The 22,431-nt window shown below is 40.2% G+C and overlaps 1 long non-coding RNA gene across 1 annotated transcript; it reads right to left on the minus strand.

Moving 5' to 3' along the window:
* Nucleotides 1-18,260: 18,260 nt before the first annotated feature.
* On the minus strand, nt 18,261-21,176 carry LOC124605245. Its single transcript, XR_006978626.1, has 3 exons — nt 21,055-21,176; nt 20,724-20,958; nt 18,261-18,425 (listed from the first exon to the last, which is right to left on the minus strand). It is a non-coding gene; the product is annotated as an uncharacterized LOC124605245 (long non-coding RNA).
* Nucleotides 21,177-22,431: the final 1,255 nt, after the last annotated feature.

The raw sequence follows: 22,431 nt of genomic DNA on the forward strand, positions 1-22,431 counted from the left end.
GCAGTGTATTGCTCACGATTTGTCGAACTTCGTGCGCGACTTGCCGGTCACACCTTTATTTACACTGATGGCTCCAAAACTGACGATGGTGTCGGCTGTGCCTTTGTCGTCGGGGCCGTCGCCTTTAAATACCTGCTCCTCGACCAATGTTCCAGCTTTACGGCCGAGCTTTTTGCTCTCCATCAGGCCGTTCAGTAAGCCCGCCGCCACCGCCATTCATCGTATGTACTCTGCTCTGATTCCCTCAGTGCGCTTCAGAGCCTTGGAGCTCCCTATCCAGTCCATCCCTTGGTGCAACGGATCCAGCAGTCCCTCCATTCTTTTGCTGATAATGGTTCTCCTGTCAGCTTTCTGTGGGTTCCCGGCCATGTAGGAGTGCCTGGGGATGAGGCTGCAGATGCTGCAACCAAGGCTGCAGTCCTCCTGCCTCGGCCAGCCTCCCATTGTGTCCCATCATCTGACGTTCGTGGGGTTGTTCGAAAGAAGCTTGTGTCGTTGTGGTGGGATGCGTGGTCATCCCTCCAAGCAAACGAGCTCCGGGCAGTAAAACTGCTCCCAACTGCTTGGACATCCTCCTCCTGACCATCTCGGCGAGAAGAGGTCCTTCTGACCAGGTTGCGGATTGGGCATTCCCGGTTTAGCCACCGCTACCTGCTCTCCGGTGACCCAGCCCCGCAGTGCCCTTGTGGTCAAGCATTAACAGTACGCCATGTTTTATTGTCGTGTCCCCGCTTTAGTCAATCTCGTGTTGTCCTGTCCTGCCATCTACTTTACCGGATATTTTAGCTGATGACGCTCGAGCAGCTGCTCGTGTTCTGCGTTTTATAACTTTGACTGGCTTGTCCAAAGACATCTAACTCTTTTACTTACTTTATCTGCATCTTAGTAAGGACTTTCTGGTGTCGCCCCTCCGCTTGAGTTTTACTAGATTCCATGTGCTCTAACAACTGTGACTGGGCGCTAATGACCTCAGTAGTTGAGCGCACTTAAACCCCAACAAAAAAAAAAAAAACATCACAAGCGGGTGTACAATACTAGCAAATACAGAATACCCCAGAAGACATGACAAAGTAGCAAAAATAATACATCAACAGCTTGCCTTACAACATAAACTTATAAAACACGTTCCCACATAAAAGTATGCACCACAAAATGTACTGGAGAATGATGAATACAAATTATATCGTAACAGAGGCATTGTAACAGATAAAACACCACCACATAACAAACCTGACATCATACTCACCAATAAAAAGAAGAAATTAATACAACTAATCGAAATATCCATACCCAATACAACAAATATACAGAAGAAAACAGGAGAAGAAATTGAAAAATACATCCAACTGGCTGAGGAAGTCAGACATGTGGCATCAGGATGAAGTTGACATCATACCAATTATACTATAAAGTACAGGAGTCATACCACACAATATCCACCACTACATCAACGCAATACAGCTACATCCAAACGTATATATACAACAACAGAAATCTGTAATTATTGATACATGTTCAATTACCCGAAAGTTCCTAAATGCAATGTAACATATACCGTACAGTTGAAAGGAAGTCATGCTTGATCAAGGTCTGCGTTCCTTTCCATTTTTAACCAGACATGACGTCTGAGAAAGGAAAGAAATAATAAATTTCTGCTGGATACCTTTATATTCGTGCGCGTTCTTTTGGAAACTTTTAGCAGAATGCAGAAAGACCAACAGGAGATAAACGCTCGATGTTGCGATTGGCAGCTGACACCCAATCAAAATAAAACGAAGCGTAATGCTTGTGTATAGTAAGACGTATGATTGCCTTATTATAGGACAATAATTGGAAGTAGTTAAAGCAATTAAATAGGTATGCGAATTGAACGATTTAAGATGGAACGACAACATAAAACGAATCGGATATAATGCAGATGCCAGACAGTGATTCATTGGAAGGATCGTGAGGAAGTGTAGTCCACACGCAGAGACAGCCTGAATCTATCAGCTATCGGTATCAGTCACTTGTCTAACATGAATGGATTATGTAAATCACTGTCCCGATATAGTTAACTCAATAAAATGAGTTTATTAGCACCTTTGAATTTTTTAGGAGAATACGTTGTTTAAGAAGATATGTCCAAAAATATTATCCGCGTGACCTTTTTTTGACCCAGTCAGATCAAGAGAATTGCGGAAAAAAAATTGGGAAGTGATCAGTGGTTCAACACATTATCAAACATTCGGACATATAAAATAACAAATACTCCAAATGGCGGAGGACATAGTGGGTATACTTCCAGAGTAACTCACGAAAAAGAAGTGTACGTGGTGCTCAACGACCTTAAAAAATTAACGTTCGCCACTTACGCGGCGTAGCGCTTTCTGAACCAAAGTAACCTCTACCCATAGGCAGGTTTGTATGGAAGTTAGTGTGGGAACGGTGTAAAAACAAAAGTCCCGTTGTGAAATAGCAATTTTATAAGAGTAGAGTGCTTCCAGCACGTTTATAATAAGAGTACAGACCATGCTTGTGGAAGATGAAACAAGAATGGTACTACTGGAAATGCATAGAAAAATTTAAGTCCTGGAACTAAAAGAGTCCGGAATTAAGATAGTCGTGAAGTGCTGAAGGTTGTGCCTACTCAGATGGTTTGATATTTCCATTTCCCAGTCTTTATCAAAGTGACTTCGATCATTATTTTTATCCAGTTAACTGGATTTATTTCATTTCTAATCTGTTGTCTCACCATTTTAATCATCGTATTAGCTTCTTGGATATTTTGTCACCAGCAAATAACTGCGGACGCGAGCGTTAATCTGTAATAGGAGGATATAATATTTCAGACTAGCCCTCCACGTAGGATAATACGGATGTAGCCAGTTACTTTCGTTATTTAATTTAGAAAATACTTAAATACTTGCTTATGTTGTGTCATCAAAAATAAAATAATTTATCTGGGCGCCTTAAAAATGATTCTTTATCAGTCCGGACTCTTACTGGGTATGACTGATTTAAGAGATAGAGAAGATTAAACAAAGATGAGCGGATTTCGTCAGAGGGCCGTTCGGTCGGTGCGGGAGCGTTGCATTGATCCACAACAGAATCCAGTAGCAGAAGACACAAGCGAGGCGTTGTGCACCGCGGAGAGGTTTAGTTTTGGAATTTAGAGAGTGTACTCCAGAGGAATAGTCGGACACCACGACTTCATTCTACATACGTCTCGCGAAAGGACCGCGATGAGATCATTCGAGAAACTGGAGCTCATACAGAGGCTTACCGACACGTAATCTTCCCACGCGCCATTCGCGAGTGGGACAAGATAGGGGTGCTCAGCGGTACCACAATCAACATCCGCCACACAGTCGTGGCTTACGTAGTACTGAAGTAGGTGCACACACACATTTCTCGAAGTAAAATTTGCGCAAAAAGGGTCACAAGTGGACTGCCGAAAGGAAACATTGCAGTCCAACGGTTCTGATTCAAAGTACGAAGATTATGAACGTTTTATATATAAGGAAGACGGCTACATTGATACTTCAAGAAAAAAGTAATACGTACGTCGGTTATTCAATTCTTTTCCTCTTTCTCGCTCCTTTCTCAGCTCTGTCCTGAAATTATTGAAAGGCTTGTAAATCCATCTTTACACTTACAAGAAAATGCTCCATCTGTCCTCGAATGGGTTTCGTTTTACTTACAATTTTGGTTGTCAGAAACGTTTTGTTAATTGGGTATTTTATTTCCGGTTTCCGTCACACCTGGAAACAAGAAAAATTGCACATACACAAATGCACAATTCTGAAAAGCAGTGTGGAATTAGGACAAAATATGTTTCATGTGAAGCAATACCACAGGAACGTGCTAGCACACGACGTTCCGTTTCGTGATATGAGAGGGAAAGTGGAACACACCATACCATAAGTGAAATCAACACGTTTGGTCACGAACTCTTTCCAGATACTGAAAGCGAGCCAGACAGTAAAACGTCACTTCAATTCACTGGTAAGCTTTCATTGCAATTAAAAAACGAGCGAGGTGGCGCAGCGGTTAGCACACTGGATTCGCATTCGGGAGGACGACGGATGAAACCTGCGTCCGGCCATCCTGATTTAGATTTCCCATGTTTTCCCCGAACTGCTTCAGGTAAATGCCGGGATGGTTTTTCGAAGGGGTACGCCATATTTCCTTTCCCAACCTTCCATAAACCGATGGGACCTTCAGAAAAAAACTTTTTTGGGTGACAAAAATGTTTTCTTATAGTTGCGACGGATTTAAATGCTAATAATAATAATAATAATAATAATAACAACGTTATTTCAAGTTCCACAGTGCAGATTTTATTACACTTTGGTCTACAGTTGAAATGTTGTTTGGAAGTGTTTCAGCTCTTCCATGTACACCCTAGATGCCTTTTACATTCCTGTGCATGTAATGTTGGTGGGGTGTAAGTTTAGCGGTGTAGTGGAACGAGCCTCCACTTTGTGCACAGGCAGGCGTGTGGGTTTTGCAGAATCCGCTACAAATACGCGTGGCCCATCTCAAATCCACTCGTGCGCGGCCACCTATATTAGGAGGAGCTGCCGGCAGTCTCTCGGCATCCAGGCGGCAGTCTACGCCATCCCCAGTACAGGTTCGCGTGGCCGATTCGACGCTGCGTGTCTTAACTACTTTCCTCAGTACCTGGTGACGTCGAAGCCGAGGCACAAGTGTTGCTCGTGGAACAAACAGCAGACACCGCCAGCGGCAGGTGCACGCTGGGAGACCCTGCTGAACGCGCCGTGAAACAAGGCCTCGTGGTAACAGATGTACTCCCTTTACCTTTGTGCATCAAAGCAGCTCCTCCAGTAGACATCATTCACTTTCCTTGTGGCAGACCGCCTACCCCCAGTCCTGTAATGTCACAGAAGTAAAATCACTGGCAGCTGTTTTTTAATTCTTTTCACAGCTCCGAGAGCGGGACACATTACATATTCGGATTACGGATTTACTTGTTGTAATATTCCATATAGATGGTCCAGGATTTAGGTGTGGATGGTATGGTGGAGCAAAACCACTTTCTAGCAAGATTTTATCAATGCAGTAGACAAGAGAACGTAGTCTCCAACTTCTACCAATGTTCGGCTTCATGTAGATCCGGGTCAAAATGTATGGTGCTCCTGGCAAGCTAGAGCCGAATTGCTGTTTTTAGAGACGAGCAAGCTGACTTATTCTGCTCCTTATTCTGATACGGAGCGTTATCAAAAACGACAGTATTTCTCGGAAGTCAACGTGTATATATTTCTGAAAATCTTTGCTGTACGTTTTAGTGGTACTTTGGTTTTTGAGTCGTATAGAAGTGAACCCAGACCGGAACCCATGTCACCACGTGAATACACAACAATTAGACGCTGACCAGCACTTTCGTTCAATAATTCTTCTCGCACATTGTCATTTTGTCAACATGCATTTGCAGTGAAACCATTTTTCACTTAATTCGATGATGTTGCTTCGTACTTCGGTGAAAAACATACGTCGATGAAAACCTAATGCCCTTTTTTGCAACCGTCTCTTGTTCGCACAAAACCTTTATTTTCGCACCAAACCAGTTAACCTCCCTTTCTGTAAAGAATCCAACTCATATGTATAAAACAGCTTTAGGTGCCTGATGTCTTCCGAAATACGTTAATGCCTTCAGTATTTAACGTTAACCATATTAGAAAGTGTTTGAAGTTGCCTGTAAAGTTTGTTGGAAGTAATTAAGTGCTCTCTTTCTCAAATACTGGATGAATATGGTTCGGGTGATTTGTGTGCCACGGGTTATGCTCCCTCAGGACCTTTAAAACTTACTTGTGATTCAATGTGTCTACTTAAGATCGTAGGACAATACCTCTTAACGAGTAAATTAAGGCAACACTTGCAATCAAATTCGGTAGATAATTACGCAAGATATTTGAAAATGGAGTTCCTATTGCCACTGGAAACCATCAGGTAGGCAACATGCAACTGGGATCATGATCAGCGCACTGTGGTAGGTGTTTGTTTATACAGATCCCATAGGCAGAGATTCCTCACTAACCGTAGGGGAACCTGGCCTAAAATAACACACCCTAAACAAAACTGTCTCTGTACTCTATATTAATATTTCTTTGTACAAAGTTGCAGACACGAAGGTAACTAACAAACACGTTTTAGTACAAAAGATATTTTAAAAAAGAAAATATTTTTTGCAGAAAATTTGCATTGCAAAATTGCTTCAGTGTTTCATTTTGCCCTAGTTACTGGGGGTAAAATGAAACACGTGTAGGTCATTTTACCCTAGTAAAAATGTTATAAAGTATTCAGTCTTTGCATATGTTCCATACAAATCTCTTAGCTGTCCTAGAAAGACCAGCGCATTCAGCATGTGCCCGCATGGCACATTTTACACACCGCAGCCAAGTCTCCCTAGGCTTTGAACAACTAAAAAGGTCAATGCAGTAAATACAAGTAGCATCGTTTTCGTCAGCATGTCCACCCAAAATATCTGCTTCGTCTTCACTTTCATCCCTGAATATCAGCTGTCTCTTTGCATTTCTTCCCGCTTTTCTCCCTTCTAATGCTCACTTTCCCGCAACCTTTGTTTGTATATTTAATAGATGTGGAGTACTTGTTACAATTTGGGAACCATCCCGTTTTCTTTTGCTTCGAACATAAGATCCAGAAGCTGATGGGACTGGTGATATATCCTGTGGTGAAACTCGAATGTGTTTGGTCTCGGAACAGTATGTTTCCCTTAGATCTGGTAGATGGGTATCTGGCCTATTCTCAATATTTTAATTAGAACCGTATGGAAGTGTAACGTCTTCTTTTGAAGTCGAGTCATTCTGGATACGTTGTTCATCTGAATGTGTTAACTATATTCTCCACTGTAACTTCTCCATTGCCAATCTCTTCGCGCTCTTCATCAATGTTTGTTACTAAAGAAGGAAAAATTCGTGCTCCGGAAATATTTGTGGGTTGAACGGCCAAATTCCGGTTTCCCTGAAACCACTTAAGGCATTACTAATAGTAGCAGCTTTCCCATATGCCTCACAAAATATTTCACCTACTTGAAATTGAGCTATGACTCTTCCAGGATGATTTCTTAACCACATTGTGGCGGACTGATCATAGTAAGTCTTCAGGGGACCAATGAAACATATGTCTACAGATTGCAGCTTGTGTGAGGAGGAAAAGAAATAATGATTCGGGGGACCATAGAAATATATGTCTAGTGGTTGCAGCTTGTGTGTGCAATGAGGAGGAAAAGAAATCATAATTATGCCGTTTTCTCTTGCGTAAGTGACTACTTCTAAGCCTTTATGCGTACTACGTCCATCTAATAGTAACAAAACTTTGTTATCTTTGCTTCCATTTGCATACTTTTGAAAATGTTTAGCCAAGTGAGAAATGAATCTCCCGTCATCAAGCCAGACTCACTAGGCAGCCCTAGTGATCCTGTAGGTGCGCCATCTAAAAGCTGGTGCTTCCATCTTTTCCTTGGAAAAAGTAGAGTTGGCGGGATAAAGTTTCCTGATGAACTCATGCAGCATACAACAGTAACATGCTGTCATCTCTCTGCACCGGTGATTGTCGAAACTTGTTTTTTACCAGTTGCTGCAAACACTTTTTGAGGTTTCTGGACTGTCGAAAGTGCTGAATCGTCAACATTCCATACTCTAGCGTGCTCAATATTATTTTGTTTGTAATATTTGTTCAAGATTGTTAAAAACTCTTCTACTTGAGGTTTGTTAAAAGACTGGGCTCCAGCTGCTAAAGTGGGCTCTGGTTTTCTGAGAGAAATGTCTGAATTTCTCTTTCGAAATCCTCTAAGCCAATCCCAGCCTGCCATTTCATCTTTTTTGCTGAATCTGTGGGGTATTCTATTTTTCTCTGCTAACTGAAAAGCTAATTTTCGTATACCGTTACACGTAAGACCAAACATTCGGGATTCTAAATATTTCACGTGGTCGACCAGCAATGTTTCAAGTCTCTTAGAAAATGTAGGGATGAATCGTCGCAAACCTTTCTGTTCCAGTCATACATTTGTTTCCCCATAACTCTTCGACGTAACGTAGCTTTTGGAACACCAAATGTCTTTAACTGCTGCTTCGCAATTGAATTCCTCTTCTTGAGGATGTTAAGGAGGAGTTTGTTGTCGTTGGACATTTACTCCACTTAGATGGGTTGAAGTTTGCTGGGACGTTTAGCAATAACTGGGACAGTAGTGCGTAATGAGTACTAATGATTGCCGGTCAGGGACAGGCGGTAGGTCACGTGAATTGACAGTTATGCGTCGGCTAGGGGCCTACTTGACTGGACCTGTCGACGCCTGACAGAGCGCATATTTGATGATGACGATGGTGATGGTGACGGGTGCTGGGCGCAATGAGGAGGAGAGTCTTTTAAGTCCTCCTGGCGTCTGGGTACCTCTTCTTATCCTTCTTGTATGTGTCTGCCTGTGACACTTTAGGATCTGTCACATCCTCCCAGTTGGCGGCTTCGGCGTCTTCGGCGGTTCTCGCCCCCCCCCCCCCCCCCCTTTGTTCTTGGCTTGTGTTCTCTTCTTGTTGTTCTATTGAGGCCAAGAGAAATTCCCACTGGACAGGCGTGAGAGGAGGGCGGGCATTGCAGGACCTGAGTGTCCAAGTGAATGGACACTACATTCTGCAACTGCGTCTTCGAGAGGGGGAAAGGGGCCTCCTCTATGATGGCTTGGGTTGCCTTGTTCTTCGTCGCGACGATTGTCTGTGCGGCTGCGTCTCGTGTTTCCACCCTCGTGGCTTCCTGTATTACTACAGGTTCCACGGGGGCGGCAGTCTGCGTGTCGGCATCCTTCTTCTGTGCTGGGTGGGGTTGGCTGGCCAGTGTATCACGGAGCCTGTGCACCAGCTGCCGAACCTCGGCTAGTTCGGCTTGTAGTGTTGCCCGCTCTTCCGCCATTGCGGCTTTGAGGGCAGCAATTTCTTCATCGGCGGCGGCGCGGACCCTGGCGTCCGCCTCGCTGATTGCGTCCGGTGGGGCAACCACGTCATCGGCCACCACGGATCCACTAATGGTGACGTGCCCTTAGCGCTAAGATTTCACCCGGAACAAGTCCCGCCCATTCACCCCCCTCCATGCCTATCCGTAGTGTAAGGCCCTCCCCTAAACAGCCGCCAGTTCCGCGAACTGGAAGCTACAGCGAAGTTGCTATCGTCTCAGTCCAACACACTTTAGACTGCGATGAAATTCAGTAATGATAAGAAATTTAAGTTTTTCTGGATAGTAATATAATATGAATGTGTATTAATAAAGAAATAAAAATATTTATAGAGAATTGAAAGCATCGCCAGCAAGAGAAAACTAAAAAATAACGTGATGTTATTTAAGGGCAATAATGACAAATTTTCATTAACTAACTCACTTATTATAATACGTTCATTTGAGGGATACAACAGAGCAAACCTACGATGCGAAAACAATGGTCTTCAATCTGTTATGTTGGTAGTAAAACCACGGAAGCAGTCGAATAACTCTACTGTCTAAAATCAACATTATACAGATATAAGTCAAAGTCGTTTTGTTTATGTAGGCCCTCATAGTAGCTCACGAACATTAAAGAATATAATAATACCGGAAAGTAGATATGCTTAATGAAAGCAGTAAGATATTTGCTTAAATGTCATATTTCGTTAGTATTTGTATGGGTAATGGGTGAATTTTAACTTGTAAATTCTTTCAATGCCATCCCTGCGCATTATAAGCGAGGTTATAAAGAATTGTGGCTGTTTCTGTGTGATTAGTGTCCTATATGCAGTTGAAAACGTTTCAGGAAAATAATCTGTCGTTATTCTCTGCCCTGTCTGTTTTTAACCAACAGATTTATTAATTTCGTAAATGTCATTCAAACCATTTTTACAAATAATAATGATGATGATATGTTTGTTTGTCACGGAGTAGCTATGGAGGAAATACATGCTGCAGTGTTTCACATATGTAAAACGTCCTTCATGTGGTGCAAAGTAATTTTGATGCCCTTTGGAAGTATAGTGAACATTGGTGCTTGTTTCACATATATTGTCTGAGTTCTGAAACTGAAGTGTCAAGTATACTGTGGTTCCACTTTCTCCAAACAATTTATTCTTTTAGGGTAGGTTTTTTCCAGTTTTAGTTTTGGGTGCTTTTTTTTCGCATAGAAGCATGTTTGTTCATAGGCTGTTCATGTGAATACTGAGTTCTCGTATTTAAAGAATTCATTGCTAACTTGTTTTCTCTTATGTTTGCTGTGGAAGTAGCTGGCACAGCTGAGACCAATTGTGGACGTTTTTTGTAACATGCCTTCTAACTATCTGGCAAAATTTAACATTCACTCCAAAAAGTCTGAACATTATGTCTGTTTGCATAATCTATTGTAAATCTATTGTAATTTCACAATTGTGCCTTGGAATCAATTTTTAATGTGCTGGAAAAACTTTTGAACTGTACATATATACTTCGCCACAATATGAATAAAGAGGCACTTCTGCTTTTTAATTGTTTGTTTTTATATGTTAACGAGTACCTGCATCATTGTATGTTCTACAACTTAAATTAATTTCACTGGCAAAGTGCTGATAATAGGGTGTGAGGGAGAGATAGGTTGTATACTATAATTTTTTTAAAACATCTATGGACAGTTCCATCCTTACAGACATAACATTGGTACTATTGAAAGTGAAGGAATAACATGAAAATAAAATCCATATGCTACTTAGTTTTGTATGGAGATACCTCAATATGAACAACATACAACCAAGATCTTATCAAGCACTCCACACACATCTTCTCCTAAAAAAATAAAAGTTTGTGTTAATAAAGAACGAGGGAATTTAATAATACTACTGGCTCTGTGTTGGGCTTGTGGAACTCGGTATATGAAATGTTGCAGATGTAACATGTTTAGTATAAGTTATTGTGAAAGACTGGATTATATACTTGAAATGTTAAAATAATTGTGCAGTTTAAGGTTTATGACCAAATGAAGAGCATTAAAATAACAGATTTAATATGAAAGATTTAATTTCGGTACTGAAAAATTTAATCTTTCCCTATATTCTGTGATAGGTTCTTGCCAACTTGTATCATCCTCTTTTGGCCATACAAATTATTTCCCCTTTCTGTCAAGCGATTTAACTAAATTTTTTTCACGTTGTTCCTTGGCACGTTGTCCAACAAATTAGTGCTAATGTCCTCATTCAGAATCTGGTTTAATAATAACCCACTGCACATTAAACAATGACAATTTTTCACTAATGTAACACACAATGAAAGAATTTAGGAATGTTTCTTCTTGATTACTCTGGTTGCTGTTAGGTATGAACTGGAAGTCTGTGCCATTTCCAAACAACAATCTCTTTTACTGTTCATTTCCTGATGGTACAAAGACTGTGCACTTGAGTGCTTGGGAGAGACCTGGTGTTATTCCGGTGCAGCTGTACCTGGTCAGCTCAGGTTTTCACCTTCACCACTGGAACTTACGTTATTACAACTTTTATTTAGGGAGTTTCTACACTGCACAGAAGACGTGCGGTCAGTAGTGAGAGTTTGTCTAGCTTTCACACGAAGCCAAACCTGATGATCTGTTTCCATCGCAGAATATTTCCATCACTTTAAGATAATAAGTTTTTTTTCATGAAGTACTCTTTTCTGATTAATAGCATGAACACCTAGCTTATCATCTTGCAGACAATCAGATACAATGGCATATGAAATTGGACTGACTACTGTGTAAATAGTGATTTGTTTATTACTTCAGCGTGTACTCCTTGACTCATTCTGATGACCAACATGATCTCACTTAAATCAGTCTGGAGAGCACAATAATGTTTCCTTCAAACACTCTGAATGCTGCATCCACAGTGATGGATGTTTCACCACCATGCTGGCAAGCGCACAGCATCAGCCTCTGTTGTGGGAACCTGCAGCCATAGTGTTAAATATGAAATTATGGCAGTAAATGAGTTAAATGAACTACTTTATTGTATCATTTCTAAAATATAAAAAGGTGTTTCCAAATATTGTATGAAATTTTTTGGTGGTCTCTAAATGATTTAGTAAAACAATGAAATAGCAAAGTAACATTTTATACCAAATGCAGTGTACCAAAAGTCATGGTTTTTATCCATTTTCAGTAAATCATCATCTGCCCATTTTCTATAAAAATATAAATTATACCTCTTTATAGTGTTAAGTATTGTATAATTTCAGAAATGGTACATTATGACTTTTGAACTGATGCACAGGAAGACAAGCTTTTTTATTTGACTGTTTGTGGAATTACAAACCACCCGAATGGATTGCTGTATCATCTATGCATTTAAGAAAATAAACTGATTAAAAAGACAATTATTTATTTTCAAATGGTTGAAATGCCTCTGATCATTATTGGACTTATGATCTTAGGTCATCAGTCCCACAGAACTTAGAACTACTTAAACCTTACTAACCTAAGGACATCACACACATCCATGCCTGAGGCAGGATTTGAACCTGTGACCGTAGAGGTCCGCGGTTCCAGACTGAAGGGCCTAGAACTGCTCACCCACACTGGCCAGCTATTTATTTTACTGATGAAAATGGAAGTGAAAGATATCATACACTCCTGCATGTTATTCAATTAAAGGAAACCACAGAACAACAAATTGAAATTAACAGAGGTGCACCACACCCATGGCCATCTTTATTCTTAGCCAATACAAATCTGTAGTAGGGAGGGACACAGTGAAGGGTAACTGGAGTAAGTGAATTCATGTATAAAACCATGCAAATTTATTTTTCAGTAATAGGATTTCCATTGCTGCACATGTGTTAGAATAATAATTATAGTCATTTATCTTGAAATGTGTTAATTTGTTTCCAAACTTGTAAATTTCCACAGAGTTGCCATATACTTCTACAGATTGTTAGTTTTTCATCACTAACCATGATCATTGAACGCAGCAAGTGTGAAAGAAATCAGATATTTTAGTTGAAAATGTTTACCTTTTGTGTTGTTTTCATCGAGTGAACCATTAATGAATGTGTTCATTACATTTGTCAGGCAATTGACCAAATACACAGTTCCAACCCATCTGATATAAAATGATCTTCTGGAAGTGAAGTATGTTGTCAATATTTGCTCTCATAGAAGCTGCCACTTTTGGAACAGCTGCAGTCAAGGTATTAATGAATTGTTGATACCAGTAAATGCACAAGTAGGTACACACAAAAGAAATTTGTTCTTTCTCTGATATGTAGCCTACATAGTGACTCTGGATTAACATAGTCTTTTACAGATCCATAACTTTAAATGATGATTACTGAGTTACGCAGTTAGCTTGGTTTTAAATTTATGTTGGTTCAAAACTCTAACTTTCACATGTGTTGTAAGTATATTGTAACACAACAAAAGCACTTCCCTAGAATTTGAATATGGGTGGGAAGCCTATGTGTATTGCATATTGTAACTTGTAATGATTATATATTTCATGATTTATCTAAATTTTATTGTAACTAACAGAGACAAATATCACTAGTATTGCCACTTCTCTTCAAAGGCCTTCTGCATAGTGCTCCAAGTGTCAAAAAATTGCTTGTTCATGTCAAAGTAAAAGGTTTGGTTATTTTAGTAAATAATAAAGTTTTTTGAGCTAGTAAAATATTTTGAGAATATGAAAATTTTTGTTATTCTAGATTACATCAAGTCACACCTAGACCATATAAACAGGCTCTTGGGTAGCACTTTCATTTCTCTGTAGCTAATGAGACCACTTGCCATACTTCAGGTGCATAAGTGCAAACTTGTGACAAAGATCATCTGAAAAAGTCAGCTAATAAGAAATGGTTATGAAGTTACTTGTCATCCAAAATAACAATACTAATCCAAATGAAGGGGTCTTCAAATACTGGTGTCTTTTATGCAGAACAAAATCACAAAGCTATTACATTATTGTGAAGTTTCAGCAGCACCACTTCAGATCTCGCACAAAATTACTAGCTTGTAACTATGTGAAATGAGCAAGGAAATAAAAAAAAAGCACAAATTCTAATACGACATACTTCTATTGCCTCAGTAAATTTTTTATAACAACTTAATACATCAGAATCAAACAAATGTGGAAACAAAGTGTAAGTGACATACTTGACATAGGTCAAATAGTCAGTTGGCTTTGGTAGTGTGATATGCACAACAGTAATGCAGAAGTTCAACAGTCAGAAATAATTTTGGTGTGTTAACTCTATTATAAATGATTAAAAGATTTTCAGTGCTTACTACAGTGAAACAACTCTGAACATTTCCAAAGGGACAGAAGCATGTGTTGCAGCTTCACCCAAAATAATAAGCTTTCTTGAATGTTTCGAAATAACTCAGAACTCCAATTAAATTATGATTACTGTTTATTGAGGGAGCCAAATATCATTACTGGCTCGCTTCCCATTTTCCAAAAATACTCTGAGACTTAAGCAGTGAAGACAATACTCATGAGTCTAATTATATAAAAGGACAAATAACTCCCAAAGGTCATTTAATAAAAAAAGTAACAGACACAAATAAAAAATAAAATAGTGTATACATTAAACTATATCCTACAGTGTGCCAAAATGTAGTAAATGACGATATGTCCTTATATGGACATTACACAAACAAAAATACTGGGCACCAATAACATAGCAAATCTAGAATGAGATTGCCAAATTACACTGATCAAAATGTGAGGACTGAGAGATGACATAATATTTTTCATTTACACAGAAACATACATTCATACAAGCTCACAATGAGAACATACATGATACATCTATTTACAAAAGAATAAATATGCTAATACATCATCCACAGATTCTATGTGAAGTGGTTTTCATGGACATGAAGTAAATAAGTCCTAAACATATCATCATTTAAGAAGTAATAATAAACTTTAGAGACAATATGTAAATCCACAATATACTGGAGTACAAAACATTCTTAACCTTTTGTAGACACGCACCATCAAACAGAAAATCAGAGTCCGCTCTTACTAATGCAGAATATATTTCTCATTCGAACATGTACAGAGGTAAAATTTTCCAAACAGTTTGTGTTATTTGGTAGACTTGGTACATCAGTTAGTTCTACAAATAAATTTGTGAATGGAGTTGAGGAAGTTAGCCACCAGTAACCCATTTAACCTTCCCTTAAATTGAATGTATTACTAGTTACATGTTTTGAAGAGACAAATTATTTAAGTGGTGTGTTCTTGAACAATGAACACCTTCAACACCAAAGTAACTACATTTGCATCTTTACTGTAGATTACTCTTATTTCTAGTAATGAATCATGAACTAAGCTGTTGATTTAAGCCGGCCGAAGAGGCCAAGCGGTTCTAGGCGCTACAGTCTGGAACCGCATGGCCGCTACACTCGTTCGTTCGAATCCAGCCTCAGGTATGGATGTGTGTGATGTCCTTAAGTTAGTTACGTTTAAGTAGTTCTAAGTGTAGGGGACTGATGACCTCAGAAGTAAAGTCCCATAGTGCTCAGAGCCATTTGAACCATTTTGTTGATTTAAAGAGATACTGTACATTGTGGCTGTTTTTACCACTTGTAGCTGTATGTTGTAATAGTGTTTAATAATGAGTTCTTTTAAATGTGAAGTTTGCAGCAATGAGTACAGTTACCGCAAGACTCTGAAGAGGCATATATCCACAGCCCATCCACAGAAGCTGAGCGAAATGATGCCTCCTGTTACAGATAAGGAACCTTCGTGTACATACCAACGCTACATATGCGACAAGGATTTTACTTGTAAAAGTAGTTTAAAACGCCACCAACAAAATATTCATGGCCAACCGCAACAGCAAGGGTTTAAGTGTACAATGTGTGCATTTGAAACCGATTCAAAAAAGTGCTGGATCGATCATTTTCAGTCTCCACACGGATTATGTGTGAAACCAGAAGCCCTGGAATTCTCCAGTGAAGAAGAATTTTTAAAATGGAAAGAAGAAATGGAATGTGCTACACATTCCAAATTCATTAAAAGCTGTGGCACTAAATTTTACGATGAGGGCCCCACATGTTATTACGTTTGCCATCGCTCAGGTCAGTTTACCTCCAAAGGTGATGGGAGAAGCCATCTGAAATTGACAGGAAGCAACAAAATTAATGGCAAGTGCCCTGCAGAGATTAAAGTGCAATACAAAGAAGGAAAATGCCACGTTACTTTTGTGTCCACTCACGTTGGTCACGATCTGGACCTGAGTCATCTCAACCTGACGGAAAAAGAACGGATGAAGATAGCTGAAGACATTGCTGCAGGAATCCCATTTCCTACTGTCCTCCAAAAAATTCAAGAGACAGTGCAGAGTTCGAATTTGGAGAGAGTGCATCTTACAACGATGCAGGATTTGCATAATATTGCAGCTGCGTATAACCTGTCTTCAAAGTCAGTCAGACATTCAAATGATGCGATCAGCGTTGAAGCTTGGGTGCAAGAAGTGCAGCAAAGTGACAATCCATGTGTATTGTTCTATAAGCCTCATGAAACAATTAATGATCTGTACCCTGAACTGAAAGTGAAGACTTTGCATTAATTATAATGAACAACGCACAAGGCGAAATATTAACAAAATATGGAGGTGACTGTATTTGTGTCGATGGAACTCATGGCCTAAATGGCTATGATTTTGAAGATACAACATTACTTGTACTGGATGATATGAGGCAAGGATTTCCATGTGCTTTCCTCATATCTAACAGGAATGACTCAGATGTTTTGAGTATACTTTTCAATTGTGTTAAGTCTCAGGTTGGACAGATTTCCCCAAAAGTATTCATGACGGACCTGGCAGAATCGTGTAGTATCGCTTGGAACAAAACAATGGGACATCCTGAAATGACTTTTCTGTACCTGGCACGTCGATAGAGCCTTGAGGGCCAAGATTAAGAGCAAAATTAGAAGTTTGGACAAGAGAAACGAGGTGTACAAACTTGTTAAATCGTTAATGCAGGTAAGAGATGTTGCTGTGTTTCAAGAATCGTTGGTAAAAGCATTGCAGAAACTCAACAGCGATCCAGAGACTTCAGAATTTGGTCACTATTTCAAGACGTATTATGAAAAAAATGTGAAGTGTTGGGCATATTGTCATAGGATGCGATCTGGACTCAACACAAACATGCACCTGGAGAGCATGCATAAGACATTGAAATATATACATGCTAATGCAAAGCAGGTAAAACGTTTGGACAAAGGTATATCCGCTTTGATGTCGCTTGTAACAGCAAAGCTGTTTGACAGGCTCATTGTCAACATGAAAGGGAAGCTAACAAGTAAAATGAAAAACATTCGCCGTAAACACAAATGCAGCATTCTGATGAATAAGGACTCAATTAGGAAGGTAGGCAGAGGTTGGGAAGTACCAGCCACAAAATCACATGAAGTTTACCTTGTACAAGAAAATAATATCTTCTGTAACTGTAAATTAGTGTGCACTGACTGTAAAGTGTGCATTCATAGGTATTCCTGCACGTGTATTGATTATAGCATTAAGTTAAATATGTGCAAGCATATACATAATGTTTGCCAACTAGACAGTACAGAACAAAATCCTTTTGAAATTTCTGAATTACAAGATGCAGTAGCTACAGATGTTGGAGATATGTCTTGCATTAATGAGAAAGAAGTGATTTTGAAGCAAGTAAGTGGAAATGCTAATTCCTGCACCCCAGAAGCATTGGCAGAAGAGAAGAGAAAAATTATTTCTAGGTTTTCAGAAATTGTTTCTGGTATGTCAGCTACTGAAGTTCAGCTGGCTAACAAAATGGTGACTTCGTTGAAGGTTAATGTAGGTGCTGTTCGCACCAGTATTGGTATCTCTTTCATTAGCCCACAAAGAAGTCTCAAGAGGAAACTTTTGCCCCAGAGGAGGCTGTTTTCAACAAAGAAGACAAGTTCTTCAAAACGCATATCCATGGCAGTTCCTAATGCAGAAGAAACCAACAACATCCTGAGAACACTTCAGGATGAAGATTTATAGCACATTAGCTAGCATGTTGGTCTCGTATTGTGGAACATGTTGGTTCTCTTCTGTGTCCTGCCATCCAGATTTAGGTTTTTTATTATTTCCCTAAATCACTGAAGGCAAATGCTGGGATGGTTCCTTTGAAAGGCCAAGGCAGATTTTCTTCTCTGTCCTTGAAAGTGCCACAGCTTGTGCTGTTTCTGATGACTTCACTGTTGACAGGATGTCAAACATCAATCTTCCTTACATCTTCACCATCCTCTGGTATGGCAGTTCTGCTGATGTGTGGGATATTATGCACTGCCAGGAACTGATGCTGCTTTTGCCACCTGCCTAGAATGGTAGCATTGCTAGGTCACTCCGCTCCCAAGCCGAGCTGGGCAGTGATGACTGTGATTCAGGCTCAGTGTAATACCTGTTGATGACTATGCATTTGTCACCCATCCCTAAATTAAAACAGAGTAAGTTACAATCATCAACTTGTAATATATATTTATTTTTTATCCAGCTAGATGAGTAACACACATACAACTGTTAAACAGGTTAAATATTTTCTTATTCTAGCTGGGAAAATATCTACATCTGATTGTTCACAATCAATTTTCCTGATAATGTAACTCATTTACCTAAAAATAAATTTCATAAATAAATATTATTTCATGATCCGTATAAACACATAGAGGTGGAATTAGGAATGAGTGGATAAGTCATTCTGATATACAACTCAGCTGAAAGCCTTTTTGATTCCACTTTGTAGTATATATTTTACTTTTTTTTTTAAATCCCCTATTTCAAAAGTTATCTGTAACCAAATGTCTCATATTCCAGAATGTTTTATTTTTAACTGGTTGTTATTTCCATAATACTGGCACATAGTTTGTACCCCTAATTTATCAGGGAACAAAAATGCCTTTTGTGTTTGGAAACAAGTAATAATTTCAAACTTGACATTAATCCAAGTAACATCCTGACACAGATGCTAACAGAGTAGATACTAAGTCTCACTGGCTGTCTGCTGGATGCAGATATTGATTGATTGTTTGAATGGGGAGAGGGATCAAATGGTGATGCCATCAGTCCCAAGTTCCAAAATGTCAGAGGCTGCAGGAGCAAAAAACCAACAGCACAGTCTAGTCGATGGCAAAAGAAAACAGTCAAAGATGCAGAAGGAACCCTGGGGTTGCAGGAAGAATAAAGAACAGGAGTAGGGGGAGATCATAATGTGCCTCACTCATGCTATGTGCAACAGGGTGCTGGAATCACTGCAAACCCACGCCGGTCCCCACATCATACCATGACTGTGACAATCGAGACAACACCAGGGGAAGATGACACAAGAAGAGGGGATGGGGAGGAAACAGCACAAAATTCCAAACAAAATGGAGAGAAATGGGGGCGGGAAACCTGGCCGGAATGAAGGCAATGATGAAGGCCTCCAGTTATGGAAGAAAATTCAGGAACTTAAATATAGGGGACAAACCACTTTTAGGATGATAACCGAAGACAGATGTAACTACGCAAGGTCGTCTGCTAACATCTGTAACAATGAATAGTGGAAGAGCATGTTTAATGCGAAACGCCAAAAGATGGGGGAGTCTAGTAAAATATGGATTACAGTGAGGGGTGGGGGGCGGGGGCAGATCATTATGGAGTAAGAGGCTTGAGTCAACCTGGTATGACCAATACAAAGCTAGCAGAGGATGGTAGATCCGCTGTAGGCCATGCGGTACAAGTCCCGTTATTGCAAGAAGTTTATTGGGAAGGTGGTGGACTCAGAGTCAGCCCAAGACTGAGCAAAAAGGAATCTGATGTTAAGCAATACGGTTTCACATCACACTGATAAACCATAACCTTGACACCCGAATAAAGTGGTCATTATCAATGTGGTTGTCCTTACAGCCTTTCTGAACAAAATGAACGCCTTGCCATTCCAGACTGCCCTGAAGTTCACCAGTTTGGAAGATGAGGTCACTATGAGAAATGACACCCTGAAACATATTCAAAGGCTATTGAGGAGTAATGGACATCAAAATGCACTACTCAGCCACACCAATGGCCACCTGGAATATGAGCTGTTGCTGAGAGTTCCAATGCTCCAGAACGACAAGCCACTACTCCTAGGCATACACAGGGAGGTAGCAGCTCAAGTATCAGAACTGTGATCCCTGTGTTGTCAGAGGACACAAGCAAACGAGTACATAACACCCCAAGCACATGAAATGGGTACCATGCTAGCTGTAGAGCATGAAAAGGACAATGGCTTCAGGTAAAAAATGGAAGAGCTGGTAAGGCCACATGCCAAAGACTTCATGTATGGTGGTGTTCCCCTTGTGGCTCACACCATGGAGACCAAATTTAGAGGAGTTCAAACTCCAAAGAGGGACCAAACACTCCAAATAGGAAAGTGAAAAGCAAGAAGAATAAAACTGCAAGAGATATCAAAAAACCACGATTGCCAGGCCAGTGTAAGCAAGGAAACAGAGATATAAAGAAAGGGAAGAGGGAAAGAAGTGAAGACAGGGATGGATGAGCACGGGAGAGTTAATGCAGCCTGGAAAAGTAGAAAGGATTCAATTACTAGGAGCCTTATGTGCTCCATGCACAAACTCACAAAATAGTTATGACCTCACAAAATAGTTATGACTCCTCTCACTGGGGAATGGGGACGGGGGATGGAGGGATGGATGCAGATATGGAAACATGATCCTGTAATGTTAAAGATAAATAAATAAACTTTTAAATACCTGAGTGTTAGTGGATTTGCTCCAAATATCCACTGGCCAAACTGCAAACCTGGGGTACAGAGGTCCAACTGGCCTTCCTGACAAGTCTATTTCTCATGCACCACCATCCATTGGAGCAGACAAACTATCCAACACTGTTGACACCATTATAGTGGCATGCTGTATTGCCATGCTAGGTGTCAGTCATGACAAAGCATCATAGTGTACACAGCTAGTCACTGCTTACTCTAGAGTCCTGCAAATAAATATTAAATTTACTAAGCATATACGAATTCTGAGATAACTCACAACTCATCTCAAAAATGTACATAACATAGAATCAGTCTCTTACCTAGAGTGAAACGAAATGACCGTATAGCATTTCTGTCCGGGAGATCCTATGCAGAACCATTCGGCTGCCTACTGCAAGTCTTCACCAGATGATGCCACTTTGGTGATTTGCATTTGAAAAAAAAAGGTAAAATGGTGATAATGGCAACACACAACCCAGCCCCCGAGAGGCTAGACTCTCCAACTTGGACAGGAATTGCACCTGAGACCCTGCGTACCTATCAGTCTCTCTAACCACACAGCTACTGGGACAGACATAGCTAGCTAAGGTGGCATGTTGAATGTGTTGCTGCCATTTTCAGTGACACTTGCTGTGTCACACAGACAAACCGACAGGCCCTGAAAGTAAATATTAAACCAGAGTGCAGACATAGTGCATTGGAACAGAACAGTAACATTGAGCATATGTGAATTTAGTGATGAGTCACAGGGCATTTCTGTATAGTGCATAACACTGAATTAATCTCATACCTGGTGTGCTGTGTGGAAGCTCTTGCTTTCATGGTTTGCCCGCATCTCGTGGTCGTGCGGTAGCGTTCTCGCTTCCCACGCCCGGGTTCCCGGGTTCGATTCCCGGCGGGGTCAGGGATTTTCTCTGCCTCGTGATGGCTGGGTGTTGTGTGCTGTCCTTAGGTTAGTTAGGTTTAAGTAGTTCTAAGTTCTAGGGGACTTATGACCACAGCAGTTGAGTCCCATAGTGCTCAGAGCCATTTGAACCATTTCTTTCATGGTTTATCGAAAGCACTGTTCTAAACTCATTCACTGACAGGTCCTGTAAGTAAACATTAAATCACAATGCAGGCATTGAGTATTGGAACAGGAAAGAAATATTGGACATACATAAATATAAGGATGACCCATGAGGCATTTCAGTATTGTACCTAACACAGAATTAATCTCATACCTGGTGTGGTGTGAGGAAGCTCTTGATGCCATGGCATACCAAAACCTTGCTGATCACACTCAGTGTCAGGCTCTGTAAGTAAACAATTAAACAGTAAATCACAATGCAGGCATTGTATATTGGAATAGGGAAGCAACATTGGGCATATATGAAGATAGAGATGTCTCACAAGGCATTTCAGTATTGTACCTAACACAGAATTAATCTCATACCTGGTGTGGTGTGTGGAAGCTCTTGCTGCCATGGCATACCAAAACCTTGCTGATGACACTCAGTGTCAGGCTCTGTAAGTAAACAATTAAACAGCAAATCACAATACAGGCATTGTATATTGGAACAGGGAAGTAACATTGGGCATACATGAATATAGAGATGTCTCACAAGGCATTTCAGTATTGTGTGTAACACAGAATTAATCTAATACCTGGTGTGCTATTTTGGACCTGTTGCTGCATTGGTTGACTCAAAGTTTGT

The sequence above is a fragment of the Schistocerca americana genome, chromosome 3, assembly GCF_021461395.2.
Source record: "Schistocerca americana isolate TAMUIC-IGC-003095 chromosome 3, iqSchAmer2.1, whole genome shotgun sequence".
Lineage (NCBI taxonomy): Eukaryota > Metazoa > Arthropoda > Insecta > Orthoptera > Acrididae > Schistocerca > Schistocerca americana.